At 44.1% G+C, this 18,109-nt stretch overlaps 1 protein-coding gene across 2 annotated transcripts in view; it reads right to left on the bottom strand.

Annotated features, from left to right (window-relative positions):
* The window catches only part of PRKG1 (protein kinase cGMP-dependent 1), a 2,371,600-nt gene that overhangs the window by 1,564,000 nt on the left and 789,491 nt on the right, over positions 1–18,109 (bottom strand). The window lies entirely within an intron of this gene.

The raw sequence follows: 18,109 nt of genomic DNA, 5'->3' as shown, positions 1-18,109 counted from the left end.
CTGTTCCTTCCCCTCGACTCTCCTTAAGGTGTTTTTTAAAGCCCATCTTTACATAAAAGGCTTTTAGGATAACATGGATTCACATTTACATTTATAAATGTGAATAGCCTTATAATGGAGCTGTAAAGGCCACCTCCTGAGTGCAGGCGCATCTTCTGTGCATAAGTACTCACGTGCCTGATACAACAGGCAGTCGCTTGACGTTTGCACTGCGGTTACTCCAGCCTGGAAGCCATTGTAAAACCGATTACTTAATGCCCTGGAAAAGACGCGCGCGTGCGCTGAATTCCATATTGTGAGTCCTCTAAACACGCGAGGAGAGTATGGCAACGACGGCCGCTGAAGTAATAAACACAACAGAGAGAAAATGTCGAGCAGGAAGAGCTGAATGCAAAAAAACTGGCAGCTGGACGCAGCAGGAATATTTCCAGCCATGACGGTGTCTAATTTATTTTTAAGAACATCATAAAATAGGTTTTATAAATGCTATGATGTTAATTATATTGGTAATAAATAATATTTTTAAAAAACCCTCTCACTGTGTGCTGCGCAACAGAAATTAAACATTATCGGTGTCTATTCTAACAAGACATGCGTTTCGAGCAGCACTTAAGGATTTTTTTCAACTATCGCCTTTTTTTGCAGCTACAACAGGAATGTAATGTAATTATGCATCAGTAAGCTTGCACACCTACAGTCCTAATGGTAAAAAGACAGGATGAACTACTTGAGAAGATGCGGTTGGCGAGCTAGAAGAGAATTTGGCGCATGCTACAATGGTTTGGCTCAATTCACTAAAGTGTTTGGGTGACATTTTTTGCCACCATTTTCCCTATCAGTAAATGTGTTTTGCAGAAGCAGATTGCAGTGTTCCAGGGCAGGGACAAATGCACATGTAGCAGTCGTGGCCGCATTACTCGCGGGTGGGGAGGCGGGGCGCGCAGGTAGGGAGGTGGCCAGAGACGGTGGGTTTCATATCATAAGAAAAGGATATCAAACTTACCTTTCCGCCGGCCGGGTCCTGCGTCTTCTCAGCTCCTGCTCTCCTGCCTCCGCCAGGAACAGGAAGCCAGGCTCCCTCCCCATAGCCAATCACAATGATGCAAAGGCAGCGTTGTTATTGGTGGGGACGCCGCCCAGCCAGGGGTTTGCGGGGAGGCCATGTTCTCCATTCAGACTGCATTTAAGCCTGCATTGAGAAAGGGCAAAGTGCGCATGAATGGTTTGGGCGGCCCTAGAAGGTCGACCAAACAGTCATTGCGGCCTCAGGAGTGGGCACACCACTCTTCACCTGCCCTGGCTGTATGGAGAGCGGACCAACTCACCCTACCTCCCACAAACAAACATAAAATGGTAATACGGGAAAGTTATTATCATTTTATGTTTCTGTTTCTCACACTGGAGAAAGCAGTGGGGTGACGCTCCTCCGCCCTAGTGCAGGAGCTGCCCCTGACAAGTAGGTGCACACCTTCACACCTGTGAGTGTGCGGGTATTCAGAAACAGGTGTCATGCACAATCCCACCTTGCATATGGGAGGAGATGTCAAGGGTCTTTTAGAGTTTGGTGGGATGGTAGCACTGACATAAATTAGTAGTGCTCCCACTTTCCCAAACTTCCTGTTTCCCAACCCATTGAGAGGTGGCAGAACTACTGGGTTTCCTTCGGCAGATTATATTCCAGCTCTGCTAGTGGAAACCATTAAACCAGTAGTCAGAGCAATACTGAATCGGTAGATCACAAACGTGGTTACCTCATCCTTAACCTTGCCTGGAGCATCGTGTGAGGCCAGATGACTCCAGGAAGGAAAATATTCAAAAGCTCCTGATGAGCTGGAGGAAATCAGTCAGTGGCGTAGCGTAGGTGGGGCAACAGCGGTAGTTGCCCCGGGTGCAAAGTTCTTAGAGGCATTCCTAGGGGTGAACAAAATGTTTTAGAAAATTGGAAGGATACTTGCTTTGCCCTGGGCACGAGCAACCCACGCTACGCATTTGCTCCCCGTTCATCAGTGACATTCGTCTTTGCTTTGCAGTAACAAATCCCTGCTTTGGGGGTTTGCTGAAGCAAAGCCAAAGAGAATGCTGAGTTGGATTCTTCATCAAGGATATCTGCACGGCATTCAACAGTAATGAAAGTATGAATCCACTGTACAGGCGACAGGCTTTTATTATAGAGATCTCCTCCAAAGAGGCTTGAATCTCTAATGATGGTGGGCAGTCCTCCACCAATAGGGCAAAGGCTCAGTCGACCTCACAATCTGGCAGGGTACACATCTAGATCTGCATGATACAGTAAGTCCTGTTCAGGTAAGAAGTAAAGGATTCATTTAGAGTGTGGCCAAGCCAGAATACAAATCACCCGGGCCACCACATCACCAAGACTGTGTTCACTCATTTTATTCAGAGGTGGGTGAAATAGCAGGTTTCTGGCTATGTAGTCTTGTCTAGTTATGATACTGGAAACCTTTGGCCAATGGTCTATTGACCATATGTGTCTTGGTCAATGCATATCAGAAGGCCTAACCAAAGCAGTTCTTCTGAATCTTAGATATTGTCCCTGTTCACAACCATCTGGAAAGGTTTGTTGGTTCCTATCAGGGAACACTACAATTGATCACATTGCACTTATAGAAAACTCCAATCATGTCAGGGCCATTTATCTTTTCAAGCAAGCCCATGTTTTATGTTTTGTTTCTGAAATACATAAAAGTCTGTAGAGTAGAGCCATGATGAGATTACATCTGCTCAGCAAATAGCTTTGTCAGCGGTATTCGTACAAATGTAAATGTAAATGTAGTTGAGCTTATATAGCGCACAGCTACCCGCAGTGGGTTTCCCGGCGCTTGCTTAGGGAACCCTTCCTGGTATTCCCCTGTGAGATAGCAGGGTATCCACAAGGTGAAAGTCAGGCATCCCGCCGCGAGGGGCTGTTGTGGAGATTAAGCAAGCTATTGCCCAGAGTCACAGAGTGTGAACCCATGTGTCGAGGAGGCACCGGGGCGAGAATTATCGAGTCCGTGGAATTTTTAGCCCAAGACCCCGCCGAGGCGGGGAATTGAACCCTGGTACAGGACCGATCTCAGCTTCCGGGTCTGCTGCCTCTAACCCCTGAGCCACACTTCTCCTGACAAGCGACGACAGGCCTCGTGGTAGTCGTGCGCTATACGAGTACCTTACATTTACATTTACATTTACATTAAGAATGCACACGCTTTGCGCCTGCAATATGTAGCCTACTTACAGCTTTCCTCGATTTAGGACAAGACCACAATCCTGGCCTTTCTTCAACCTGAAATGTTTCAGCTTGAATTCCACAGAGCCAATCTGTGATGCGGTGCACATTAACATTCAGGTCACTAGGCAGGTCTGTCAGGGGAAGAACCGCAGATAACCTTTATAACTCCCTCGGTGTTGTCACAGACTCTTAAATGCACGAGGAATCCAAAACCAAAGATGAAAAAGACACATTTCCCCCTAAAACTGCACTTCTTTTCCTTCCAGCACATTACCTCCACTAGACAACACCATTATCTCCCGGCACGCTGTCACTTAACGCGGGGGCATTAATATTCTGCTGTGTGTGGCCATGTTCAAACGCTCCAACCAGTTAAATAGTCTGCGGTCAGATTTCCTCATTCTCAAACACAAGGCAAACGCAGAATTTCATTTCAGACAATCAACAACCTTAATGGCATGAAGCATATGGCTGACAGTGCGATAGAGGCTCAGAGACGCAGAACGGTCCCAGCTTAAAAAATACATTTTTATTACATATTCTGGTGACGAGCTTTACCTTCCTACAATTAATGGCGCCTTCGTCAGTTGCATTCGCCAGTGATTGATTGTTGGGGCTGGCTACGTCATGCAAAGCACACACTTTAAAGGAAGGCTGTATAAAACAGCTGCATGCTTCGATATGGTACTGTGCAGTTTTTAAAGAGGAGTCTAAGATGAAATGATGTGGGATATTAGAGCATCTTATGCATGATAAGGTGTTCCCTTGGTGATATTTCCTTTATTTTCAATCTGATTTCCTATCGTTGGTGCTGGAGAGCAAACAAGCTAGAGGAGGGCCTTGCTGTGTTTACTCTGTGGATTGTGAGGTGTTTGTTTACTGTGCTACACCTGTGTACACTGGCTCTTCCGTCAGCCTCCAGTGAAATTATTACTGTAAGCATGAGATTTTAGATGATATGAGGTTCAAAAAATGAAACGGGCAGCTCGTGGTGTTACCAAAACTGTAGAGGAAAGACCCTGTGGGTTGAGATACAGCGTGGGTGGTAATTAACAGCGGCTGCTGGCACAGGTAAGCGCGGAGGGGCAGTGGGGGGGATGAGCGGGTGGGAGGGGGGAAGTCAACGGGCGATGGAATAGGTAAAATTAAATAAATAAATAAAAGCTATTCCATCCCCTGTCGACTTCCCCTCCGCTCCACCATGCTCCACAGCCCCACCCCGCTTACCTGCACCAGCCGCAACTGGTAATTAAGTACTTCAAACATTGAACTGTACTGTTCATACTGTGAAAATGGAATGTGTGAGGCACACATGTGCAGAGAAAACCTGTTCACTCCTTTGACGTGTTATTACTATCCTTGATTCATTTGTCTTGTAATTATGCGTTTATTCCTGTTTTGTATTCATACTTGTTGTCGATATTGCATTTATGTCCTTCCATCCTTTTGTAAAGCGCTCCGATATCCTTCGAGATCTTGTTCGCGCTATATAAAACTTTATAAATAAAAATAAATACCATTTGTCTTGGTGGGAGCCACACATTGACAAGGGTGTGGCCTCACCAACTCAAATGTCTATGGGCAAATGCAACCACATTCGGTTGTGGTTGACCGTAGGTGCCCTCAAGCCCTGTGACTCAATAAGGGACAGCACCTGCCACACCAGCAAAGGCAGGGGCATGGGTGTCGCCACACATAAATACCAGTGGTCCTGGCTGACGTGTCAGTGCAACCATCATGTCCTCAGCATTACCTTTCTACCCTGCAGTGTTGACTACCACTGAATACTCCCACCCCTGGTACAACTGTTGCAACTAAAATATATGTTGGGCCTAGCATAGCTAGGTGACTTTTTGTCATCAAAATACAACTTTTGTAATGCCCTTGATTGCCCTTAGATAAATGTTTAGTTTTGGGGGGTTGTGGGGTTGGCCAAATGTCAGAAAGCACTAAATTGTTAATCTGAACCTTAAAATTAATCTGGTAACTCAGGTCGGACCCTCAAAAAAGGGTTCGCCATGACTGCTCAAATAACTCATTTTAGTTATACAGTACCCATTCAGTACTTTCCTTTTGTGAACCAATGTATCCCACTTGAAAAATAAATCAATCTGTTAAGGCATTTCAGGCAAATGAAATTAGCCAGTGTGACTATTCAGTGTAACACACTACCCCAGCATTCCGACCTTCCTAATGTAGCAATCTTAAATTATTCCAAAGACAAGTTGCTGCTCGGAAATCTTGTGAGTTACCTGTCTAAATGGATGGAGACATTAATAACCTGATTGGGCCAGGCCCACAGTCTCTAAACCCTCATAAAGAATTTAACACAATTGAACAATATTTAAACTTACATTTCCAGCAAACCTGGGTAAAAAGACATTCAATGAGAATGCCCAAGCTGATAATGGGAGAAATAATAGATGTTCCCCTCTCTGACAGTCTGTTGTTTGGTCTGGGAAGCAAAATTGTTTCAGCTACACTAGTAGATAGGCTCTGCTGAGTAGTTGATTGTGGCAAAGTTTTTTCTTTCTTCTGTATTTAGTACTTTGATCAACAGTGTCTTGATCTACCATCTCCAACACATGTGATATATGGAAAATGCTAGCCAGTGTTAAAAGTATTTCTGCTAGACTGAATTGTGCAAGCGCCCTTGACATCAACTCTATAATTTCCCAACTGGACTATTGGGTTTACCAAATCTCATCTATCTACTCCATATGTTTCACTGAGAACCTATGCATACACCACCTTTTGTACACAGACCTGTTCATATGTCAATGATACCAAAACCATGTTTCATCTTGGCAGGATTTGAAGATCACCTCTTCAACTTTACTGTTTGTGGAATGCCAGCGTACAACTGGCTCTGAACAATTTGGGTCAAAGTAAACCCTGTTGAAATGGAAATTATAATCTTCCAAGAGGAAGAAAGCCCTTGGACCCTATGATCTAGCTTCACTCTCTGGACACACCCTTTACTGGATCCTGTGTCATGAATATTGTTTTTCCTCTCATCTGACATTGCCTCCACTAGTGAATGCAATGAAAACTCTTGTTTCTTTTGGTAGATAATGCTCAAACATATCCAACGCCTTTTTCCGCATTGCACGTAGTGTAGTGTATTGAAATCCTTATTTTACTTCACTTGTTTAGAAGATGGCAATGTCCCTACTAATAAGTTTCAGAAGTCTAAGCGACATTTCTTCAACTCTACTTGCCTTCTTTCACAGCTGTTCCATAAGATACCCAAGTTCAAGGACTTCACTGTTGCATACAAGGTCTTACTCTACATTGTACCACTGGTTTGACCTCAAGATTCATCTCATCCATTCATGTACTTCGTGACTTCGCTTCTCTTCTGCTGAAAAAACTCAGCCCATGCTCTATCGGGACAGCCAGTGTCCAAAACCCACTTATGACAGCCAGCCAGAAAATGTAAGCGCTTGCAATTTTCCAGAAGACATAGGAAACAGGGTTACTCAGGCAATGGATTCATTACATTATTTTCAGCACAGATGAGGTGTTGAAGTGAAGTACAGTTTCATATTATCAGCAAACAAACACAGCATAAAAGAAATACATGCAGCAAAAATATTTCTCCAGTACATTTTTACGTTTCCCTAGGTCCTGTTCTTCTTGGTCACCTACGAGTGGCGACCACAGTGGAAAAAGTTATGCAAACATCCAAAACTTCTTTTGACATTAATATTACGTTTTTGCACTGGGAACAGTGATAACAATGCTAAATTGGTTGTCAAACGTGTTAAAGTCTAATTTAACCTGTTGACCACGGCGGGAATTCCGCCGGTGTGCGGGCGAGTGGGCAGTGTTCGCATGGCCCCTGGCTGTCCTCCTCACACGCCCACTGTGACGTCAGACCCACTGTGACGTCGGATGGCCAGGGGCCGTCCTACGCATGGAATAGGTTAAAACAAATAAAGGAATTTAACGACATTCTCTCTATTGACAGTCACAGTAAAATCTGTATGCAATAGCTTAAGAGAAGGCTGACTTGTAAAATTGTCCCATTCAAGAGCTTGAATCTAGTAGTACATTTATGCATGGGAGGCTGCGATATGGCCTTTTCCGTTATATATTAATTTTCCAAAAACTTATCACACCAAAATATTTTAACAACCATGGTTAGATTCTATGAGGTATAGCTTAATTTAAAGTGAGCAGCTCATCTCAAACACCAGGACCCAGGTTTATTAACAGTGTGTGCTGGGTTTGCATTACTTTTGTAACTCAAACCCAATGGAAAGTGTTATGCTGGGATGCACTATTCAATGCAAATCAGGATTTGCATTGTATAGTTTCCCAAAGTAACACAAAGTTGTGCTACGCACTGATTTGTGTTACTTTGCAGCATGGGAGCGATCCATAGGCGGTGCATGGGCATTTCTATGCAGTGAACATGGAGTTTAAAGCAAATCTCTACCCACCACCAATCGGAAACAGGGATTTGTGGTAAAACCTGACACCTCCTTGGGGCAGGCTTAACGAGGAGAAATGTTTAAGTCTCCTTATTTTTCCTACTTTCCATGCATTCTGTAGTTTTTGTACTGGAAAGATCCCCTTCTTGTACAAAAACTTTTCATTACAGAAAGCACACACTCTTGCATTATGGGGAAAGGGTGTGTAAGTTGGCGTATTGCAGCCTAAAGTGCCCCCACACGGAGAGAGAGAAGGATAGCACCACATCTTAGTAGGTATGTTGCTGTTCTGCTCCCTCCCTTTCACAGAACACTGCAACATTAGTTGCTGCACTGTGTTGCATGAATTTTTCATAAATGTGCGCCTGGGTGAGGTTGAAGACATGCCATCATTTTGAATGGCCTAATAGGGTCTGGTAATAGCAACTGGAGATACTATTACTAATCCCATTGATATATAAAGGGGTCAGAAAATTCGGAAATCCACCCAATATGAGTTTGACAATGACGGACTACGAAGGAATGGGGAATTATCAGAGGAATTGGATTTATCATATCAGATTTCCAAGGCTATTTATTCCTCAGTCCTGGCTGCATTTTCACCCATAGATTTCCACTGCTTTGAGCACACAGGATCCAGGTGGAACATTGAATAGCCCCACACTGCCCACATTACTTGTAATGCTGATGGGCCTGTAACACAAATTAAATTACATCCAGTTTGTTTCTGCAAGTGCTGGTTTTGCACATGCACAATTAATGTTGCTGAACTGCCCATAAAACGTGTCTGCAGCCCCTTCTGTTATACCAAAGTAGCCAAGCAGTGTTGAAACAAGTGCAAGAAACAGTTATACTCTTGTGCTAATTTGCTAATATGGACCCTATTAATTTTTACTCCTTGTAGAATTCTAGGAGAGCTACATGAATCTTTGCAAACCTCAGCATTCAGAAATCGATTCCAAAAGCGGTTGAAAACCTATGAGAATAGACTCAGATATTTGAGAGCCCTGATTTGAGAACTAAGGACCAAGGGCCAGATGTAGGTCGCCAAATACCGGTCGGTAACGGCCGATTTCGGCCGTTACCGACCGGTATTTGGTGATTGAGATGTAGGGGGCCTAAAATATACAGAATCGGTAAATTTACAGATTCGGTAAATTTACCGATTCTGTAAAATACTGATTCTGTAAATTTACCGAATCGGTAAAACTATACGTAGGTGGCACTGAAAACAGTGCCACAGGCCCCTAAGAATTCGTTATTTACCATGTAATACTATTGCATGGTAAATAACGAATTCCTCGTACATGCACATCTGTACATGTACACCTGTGCCATGTGACACACATGCCCTAAGGGCATGTATGTGTGTCACATGGCACACAAGCCAGAATCAGGGGTGCAACAGGGTGTCAAAGTGACACCCTGTCACCCTTGAAAATTCGGTAATTTTACCGAATCGGTATTTACCGATTCGGTAATTGCCATTGGTTCCTATGGGCCTCAAGGCCCATAGGAATCAATGGCAATTACCGAATCGGTAAATACCGATTCGGTAATTACCGAATTTTGCCAATTCGTTAATGTATTCGGTAAATATACCTACAAAGCATTTACCGATTTGTAAATACCGAATCGGTAAAATTCGGTATTCACCAATCGGTAAATTCTAATTACCTACATCTAGCCCCTAATGTTTATTTCCAAGAAATGTGATGAAGATGGTCCTTCTTAGATAACCAAGGCGTCAACACAGGCAATGTCATATGGCAGCTCAGAGAATGTCACATGCTGACACCCAGTGGTTAGTTTCTAAAAAAAAGAAGACTCGTCAGCTTGTACCAGCCCATTTCTGCTGTTAGCGCCGCCTAAAACAGAACCAACGCCTAAGCATTAAAGTGGGGAGAGGATGTGGTGTAATGGCCAGAGCTGCAGACTTTGGAGCTGGGGAACCACGTTCAAGTCTATGTGTGATTCTGGGCAAATCACTTAATTTCCCCTTAAATTCATGTGTCCTCAACTGGTGTTCATGAAAAGCACTGGTGTTGATTACGTGCCGGTGCTGAGTACCGAAAATCACGAGCTCAAATTAAGCAGTGCTGTCACCTCTCTGAAAGACTGTGGTTTTCTACGGCATCCTCAAGATTTGCATGATATCCTAAAACCTTTACCTCTGAGGACAACAGTTTCTTAGAGGAATATACCGTGAGCATTACTACCGAAGGCCTCGTGTTTCTCTTACCAAGCACAAAAGGAAGAAAGGTTATTAAAAAAAAGAAAGAAAAGAAACGGAGGGAGATGGGAAAAAAGGTAACTGCCAGTCTATAATAAAATAACTGCCACTTGCCTTCCCACACATTTTGAAGAAGTGGTTTACAAAAACCATCTCTTTCAGTGCAAATGGACAATACTCAAATTAAATTAAAAATGCTTCCAAAAATTGTGAGCAATTTGCCCGTCACTTAAAACTCCCTCGAGGAGAGCTCTTGTTAGACTGAAGAGCGTGCTAATCAATGCCATGTAAGGGTTTTCCAACAGTAATAGCTGCTGTATTTTCAGTGGATGGCAAAATAAGTCTCGGTTTGGGAGACTTTTTACTAAAGAATATGTTTGGCGCCTTAATGCCATGTTGTTCTCTCGGGGAGAACGATGTGCTGCACTTTTCCATGTAGCAAATGATGTGTGTGTGGCCAGTTTTGCGTCTAATGACTGTAAAGTGTGGGAGCAGAGCTCTCTGTGAGAGTTTAACAGACTTCAAAAGGAGACCTGATGTTTATCTGTGACCTAAAAGTAGATGAGTTTCACGTGGCCTTACTGAGGCTGGTTGTTGCTGACATGCAGAGTTCACGGCTGCACCACTTCATAAAAACTGTGGGGCAGATTTACAATAACTGGCTCATCCCTGAATATCAGCAGGGATGCGCCAGTTATTGTGCGCCGCAGCTCCGCCACCCTGGATGCGCCTCATTTACAATGCGGCGCCCAATGGGGCAAAAACGGCACAGATGCATCACGCATCTGTGCCGTAAAAGCGGCGCATTGCTGGAGTTGCGTCGCAAGCCCGACACAGCTCCAGCAATGCTCTGGGGGACCCTATCTCCACAATGCTGCGTCAATCCTTACGCCTGCTTCAAGCAGGCGCAGGGTTTTGACGCAGCATGGGCCCAAAAGTGACTGAGTGAAATCTTGTAGATTTCCCTCAGCCACTTTTGAGAGGCGTTTCTGCGCCGGAACGCCCCCCCCCCCCCTGCGATGGAACGCCTCCTTCTGGTGCAAGGATTTCCAACATGACGCATCTGGGAGATGCGTCACGTTGTAAATACCCCGCACAATGGCGCATCTTTTGCGCCGCAGCTGCGTCACAAAAGTGAAGCAACAGCAGCATAAAAGAGGCGCAGGGGGCTTGTAAATCTGCCCCTAAGTGCTCATGTCATACACAAGGGAACCGTATTAACCTAACTGACTTCTTTTCGTGGCAGGTTTTGGAAAAAAGACTAAAAATGGCTGCTCACAACCATCCTTAAACAGAGATTGGTTGGGCAGCACACGACTCTTCAATAGACTAGACCGTGGTGAGGTCAGCTAGGCTTCCAACAAATGGTGGCCAAAATGTGGGATTGAATACGTAAGGAGTCCATCCTAGATGGTGGCACTTGGCCTCCTTCAAACAGGAGCTGTAAAAAGTGTGACCAGAGGGAGAAAGTTAAAACAGCTCTCTCGGCTCAGCATTGAGAACTAACTGCGATCAGACTTGAGAGCAACAGTCCAGCAGAAATGAAAAGGAAACCAAACACAGTTTCTGTGACATAAAGTCTGGAGGAGTAAACATTCCTACTTTGGATGCACAGCAACTATCCTCAAATAAGGTATATGAGGATTAGCAACATTCTTTTTTATACATACAAAGATGTCCAACAGCCTTAACTGCCTAGCAAAATATTCCTGGCACCCTATGATTCTACTTTGCTCTTTCGAGACCAAAGATAACGCTGCCAAAAGGTCATAGACCTGTGGAAGCAGAAAGTATGGCAAGAGAGTTCCATAAACAGTGATGTAAGGGAAACCACAGCAAACTTCAAAATGGAGTACTGATGTCAAAAGGGGATACTTCTGTGAGAGTTGCCATGCGTGGAATAAGAAAAGATAACCCCCCCTCATCAGACTAATCGATATTGTGAACTCTTCTGTGATATTGGATTTATAGCAGCCAAAGAAGAAATGGCCCAGTTCTTGGGTAGCCTGTTGTGCCAATGTCGACTGTTGCATGCAGCAAGATGTCGACCGAAACAGCAATGTACCTGCCGCAGGCCGCGCGACGCAAAGTGGAGCTGAGCGAGACAGCGTCTTAGTACCACATGCCGCGCGAGAGGAACTGCAGCGCGCCAGCCCCAGAGCCGCCCTCGTCATTAGCGACCAATGGGAGGGCGTCCCCTGGCGTTGTGGGCGGTCCCAAGGGGTTTATAGGTAGCACGGCAACACTGCTCGGTCTTTCCTGCCGCGCTTGTTCCCTGGGCTGCTCTGCGCTGGTACAGGGCGATCTGGAAGCAGATGGACAGTAGGGGTACCTCTGCGGCAGAAGGATACAGTCAATACCTCTGCCTGGCACAGTAGGGGTGCCTGAGCCAAGAACCTGGAGCCGAGGGGGTTCCAGGAAACAGCGTCGGCGCCCCGTTAGTCCTTCGGGCGGTCGGGGGGCCTGAACCGACCGGGGGTGTGCCTCATCGCTCCGCCCTGACAGGGGGGTCGGGAGTAGATCGAAATAAAGTGATAATGTACTGCACCGTCAGAGCATCGACTCGCCGTGCAAGATGGCTGGTTAGGCATGCGGGTCAGCGAGGGGCTGCCGCATTGGATCGCCTGTAAGATGACCCACCTTATCTGCTTTTGTTGTGCGAAATAAACCTGCACCACTGCTTTCCCACAAATCTGTCTCGTGAGTTTCCTTGGTATGTAAGTGTTATGGTGCACAATGTGGAGCGAGCGCTGGTGGTGTGGGCACTATGAGTAGTGGCTTCACTGAAAATGAAAAAGGTTTAGGGGCCATGGAGGAATCACTTTGGACTCATATGAATGCCAAGTAGGAGAGGTTTTAGACAGGGTCCTAACAGAGGCCCAGCCAGCCCCTGGGACCCAGGAAGCCCTATCCCTTCAAAGGGCACAAAAATCCTGAAGGGCCCCTGTCCAGCCCACGGTCAATAAATATTTGTTAGATGTGGAAGACTCAGGGGCTTCACAGCAGGTTTTGCAGAGGGAATCCATCAATTTGCATTACATTACTGATTTGAGAATCTATGTTAATAAATCCCACATAGCAATCAGATATCCACATCAAAGAAGGGAGCTAATGGGATAATTGCAGGAGGATAAGAGGTTTGATGCATAGCAGTGCTTTGTTATTTGTTGCGTTCAAGGTGCAGCTGTTCAATGTGAACTGTTTGTACGAACTTCATATAAGCTGTATATGACCTGGCCTTTGTTGTATTTGTCTAAAAAGAATAAAAATAAATGAAAAAAATGGCGGCATGGCTGGGATTACCCAAATGTATTTTTCACTGTATAGAAAGGAAGTAGGATTTGACAGCCCAGCTAATAACATAACTGCATTGCACACCCGCAGCTCCTCGGAAACGCTGCTGCGCAACACTTCCTCAACGCTGGCTCTCACAATGCTCCTCGACCCAGGATTTAAGGCACTTTGTTCAGCTGACCTAACTTTGTTCCTGTGTCTGGCCCATGCTCCCATGTGGTTAGCCTGAACTTGTGACTTTGCCCCAGTCTGGTGTGAGCAGATGACCACAGTTGGCACTTTGTACTTTTAGGCACAATTGTCACTCAGATCTTTGAAATTGCATATTTCCGGCTCTACTGAATGGATGTTTGTCATTTTGGTCTCAAATGGTTTGTTAAATGTTCCTCTATTTTTTCACATTGGTGTGGGGTTTTTCTTGCATTGTGTTTTCACTTCATTACTGTTTAAAGTGCTGCATAAATACTTTACACAAGGCCTCTAAGTTAAGCCTGACTGTTTTGTGCAAAGCTGTTGAGCACAGTTTAATTTAGTGTTTTTTTTAATTTTTATTATGAACGTTTTATAGAGCGTGAACAAGATCCTTGCGGATATCAGAGCGCTTTACAGTAAATAAAGTTCTTTATACATCAATTTAAGGCAGGTCAGAGATCGAATATATCACATCATGTAAAGGCAGCATAGTAAAGGTACAACAGCTTATGACTTCACCCTGACCTAAATTGTGTCTGCTGCTTCAGTAGTTTTTTCACTCCCTTCAACCAGTAACCCAATTAACTACAAGCACCGTGAAAGACACAAGAGTCCTACTAAGGATAGTGAATTGGTCCTTACAGCAGGAGTGACACAGCAACAAATAATGGAAGATACAGAATAAGTTATTTGCACAAAGCCAGCACTATAGAGTAGCACAGGGGCATGGAGCATCCTGTGTAAATACCCAGTTTTCCCCCTGAAGGAAGCTTTGCCAGTGGCAAGTCTAGGGGTGATATGTTCCCCTTTCACCTTGGATGCACATTACTGAAGCCCCTGATGTAAGAGTGGAGTAAATGCCTAACCTTTTCCAGGATGGAAAGAGGTCAGAAAGGAGCTTGAGAATGCACAAAAATATAAAATGTAATGTTTGTGAAGGTTTCAGTTTTTCCCGTGAGAACCCATTTCTCACCCATTGAGCAGGGATTATTACTGTTGATTTTTGTCTATGCAAGTGACAGAGAAACCTACTCTAGTAAATGAATTTACAAACACCAGGAATCCCGTTGTCCGACTATATCAGGCTTACGAAGGTAAATTCAGTTGTAACTTATTTTTATGATTAGGCCGTTTATTTTTTTTAAAACAAGAGATTATACTTAAGAATGTACTTCTGCACATTATCCCTGCAACTGTTGAAATTATTTTCAAAGTCTTTGTCAACAGAAAAACAAGAAAAAACAAATCCTTCTGAATAAGAAGCAAATTATTTATGTAAATGTCTGTTTTGTCCCATGTAAGCAGAACTGTAAAATACCATAGCTTGCACAACTAATTATTACAACTCACCGGAGGTCAGTGATTTTTTAAAATTCTAGCTCTCAGATGTTTTGTTAATTGTGTTACAAACACAAGCTAAGCAGCAACTTTTACTAGCGATTCCACCTAAATACCCTTCCCTAAAGCCCATGTGGATTCCATGTTGCGTCGTGTCACTTTATTGTTGAAATGATTCACATAGAAACCTTATCACAGGATGAGCTCCTGGTTGTCTTTGTCATGCATTATGTTGAAGCAAGGCCCAGCCTGAAGCGATTCTTCACAATGATTTAATTAAATTAGCTTTGTTTTGTACTATTTCTAAGCAAGGTAAGCAGCGGCAGCTCCTCTGGTTTGGCAGCTCCTCCGGTAAACCAGAGGAGCGTCACCCTACTGCTTTTCAGCAGTGTAAAAAAGGAAAAATAATATGATAATAACACAATATTATTATCATTTTATTTTCCCCTGCTGAGGCAGTTTTGCGGGGCGGAGTGGGGCTGGACTCACAGAGAAGGGGGAGGAGTGGTTGGGGCACTTTCTAAGTGTGCACAATGGTTTGGCCGGCCGCATTGGGCCGGCCAAACAGTCATGCACATTTAGCATGTTCTGCATGAATTGCACAGACTGGGTGGAGAACATGCACAGGCTCCCAGTCCCTGTCAGAGCGATGAACCACAGCTCTCAGACCAATCATGTTGCTGCTGTCATGCTGGTGACATCAGAGTCGTGATTGTCTTAGGGGAGCCTGTGTGCTTCCTGCTTCCCTTCCGGGGCTCATCTGGAAGGGGCGTGGAGAGACGACAGAGGACAGACGCGGCCGTGAAGCGCTAAGTGTATTTTTTCTTCTTCACACCCTCCCCTCGCCTCCCTCAATCCGTGCCAGCCGCCACTGAAGATAATGAAACTGTCATAGCTTTACATTCACCATGCCACAGACCAAAGGGTAATAGGATGGTACACAGTCCGTAAAATATTTCCCAATTTCCCATTAAAGGTCCCGTCTTTTATTCTCCTTCCTCTGTAAGCATCTTGTGTATGGTTCTACTTAATTAGCTTTTTTGCTTCTTCTACAAGATACAACTACTTCGCTTGAACACTGATATTGTTCTTTTCATAAATGGCCCAGTAATCGGTCTACTCCATTATCTGTTGCCACGGCTGATTCAAGAGAAGGGAATGAGTACCAGCTGCTCCAGGTGCCACCTGTAGATGCCAGCAGATTGTCCCTACAGGCATATGGACAGCTTTACCAGAGTGCAAAAACCAGCATCAGTGCTGCTGCTACAGCAGATAAGTGTTTAATACAATAATGTAAGTTTGTATTCCTCTCTCTACAAAAAGGGATTTAGGCAGAGTACATCAGGCTAGATAATAACTTACTCAGTTACTCATTAGGCATGCAGATATCTTAACACAATGATGCTCATGTGCTTCAAACTAAACTAGATATGAATCCTCTCCCCACAGGAAAAGGCTATTGAATTAATTCACTCCATTACACAGCCCTTCTCAACATTATGTAGACCCTAATCATTATTTTTCTATGTTAAATGCAGAGATTAGACAGAGCTAATGTTGATGGGAACATATAAAGCCTAAGGGGTGTATATTACATTAATAGTGTTTTCTTCTAATTTCTTGTTTCCTCTTAGACTAGAATATAATGTTCTAGCCATCAACAATGCATCTCTCCTGAAGTGTTTATTATATTTTATTACACCTATGTGAAAACACAAGTATCAACACTTCAGTGTTACTCTAGCTCCCGGTGTATAACTGAGTACTTGTGTATTTATAATAAAGAACTTATGTACTTTTTGAGAGCACTATAGTGAACTATTTACACAATGAATGTAACACTTTCTTCCCAAGGAAGAAATAAATTGACGATATTTATGATTTGTTAAGTTTGATTTTTGTTAAGCCTTTTTCAACATCTTTGTTTTAAACATTATACTTTCTTACAAGTCAATCACTTCAGTTTCCATCATTTTCTTAATGAATACCTTTTCAGTAGCCCTGGCTTCAGGACATTCTTGTGGAGTATCCCCTCCCTTAATACACTTTTTCAGCCTTAACCCCTTCGATGCTGATGACGGCCGGGAGCCGTCATGGAACACAGTGCTCGTGTGCTGATGACGGCGCCCGGCCGTCATTACCGCACCCGCGATTGGAATGTGCCGCACAGGCGCAGAATCGCGGGCGCACAGAAGGGGTTAAGTAAAGGAGGTTTTAGTAAGAGTGCTTCATACATCTTTTTATTACTACTGCTATTGTTTATATTATTATTATTTTTGTTTATTTTGCTGTAATAACTAATGTAATGGTATCCATACTTTAACTCTGAACAATATGTTTGATTCATTCATATTGCACAGTTAGGACCAGATTCATAAAGGTAAACTTAGACAGGTAGTCCAAGTTTAGACTTGTATTCTAAGGGCCCAATTCACAAAGATAATCTTAGACTTGAATTCCAGGGCACATATTTATCACAGTGTGACATCGCCCTTGTGCCACGCAAGGAAGCGCAAGGGAGACGCAACACTAAAGTCAGATTTATCAAGCCACAGAAGGCTACCTTACGTGGCACTGCAAGGATTGATACATTTTGAGGAACTCGAGACACCGCAAGTTGCTGTCTTGCATTACTGTGCCCCAGGGAGGATTTCAAAGGTGAAGCACGGGTGTTCCCACGCAGCCGCCCATGGATGTTGGCGCATTCCCAGATTTACCATTAGGGGTAGACCTGGGAATGTGTCCGGGGAGGCGTAACAAGGAGAAATATCTTTGTTTATCCTTGTTTTTTTCTCGTTCTATGTGTGCTGCTGCAGCGCACATAGAAAGAGGAAGCTGCCTCTGGATTGTTTTTGTGCAGGAAGGTGTCCTTTGCTGCACAAGAACAATTCTTTCTCAAATGCAGGCACCCTTGCACCATGATGCAAGTGTGCCTGCAATGATGCAAGGCAGTCAAAAGGGCGCCAGCACAGAGAAAGGACAAAAAAGCATCATATAATGTTGAAATACTGCACAGTCCTTTCCTTTCCCTTTCACGCAGCGCAGTGCAGCAAGGTGGCGTGCTTCGTTGCACTGAATGAAAGTGTGATAAATTTGGACCGAAGTTTAGACCTGAAGTCGAAAGGCCAAATTCACAAATGTAAACATAGACTACATGTCTAAGTTTACCTTTTTGAATTGGGCCCTTAAAATTGTCTACACATTCTCTTTAGTGTTGTCAACTAGGTCCATCCTCTCCAGCTGTGTTCCACTCTAACCTCAATTTAATGATGCATTCTCCCTAAACGAACATCCGACTGAGGTATGGGGCAGATTTACAAAGTTGTCGCACAATGAGGTGCGCCAACCAAAATTGCTGCGTTCCATTGTCTGAGAGGGAAA

Source organism: Lissotriton helveticus, chromosome 5_1, assembly GCF_964261635.1.
Source record: "Lissotriton helveticus chromosome 5_1, aLisHel1.1, whole genome shotgun sequence".
In the NCBI taxonomy this organism is placed as follows: domain Eukaryota; kingdom Metazoa; phylum Chordata; class Amphibia; order Caudata; family Salamandridae; genus Lissotriton; species Lissotriton helveticus.
This window is presented reverse-complemented; position numbering and strand designations above follow the sequence as displayed.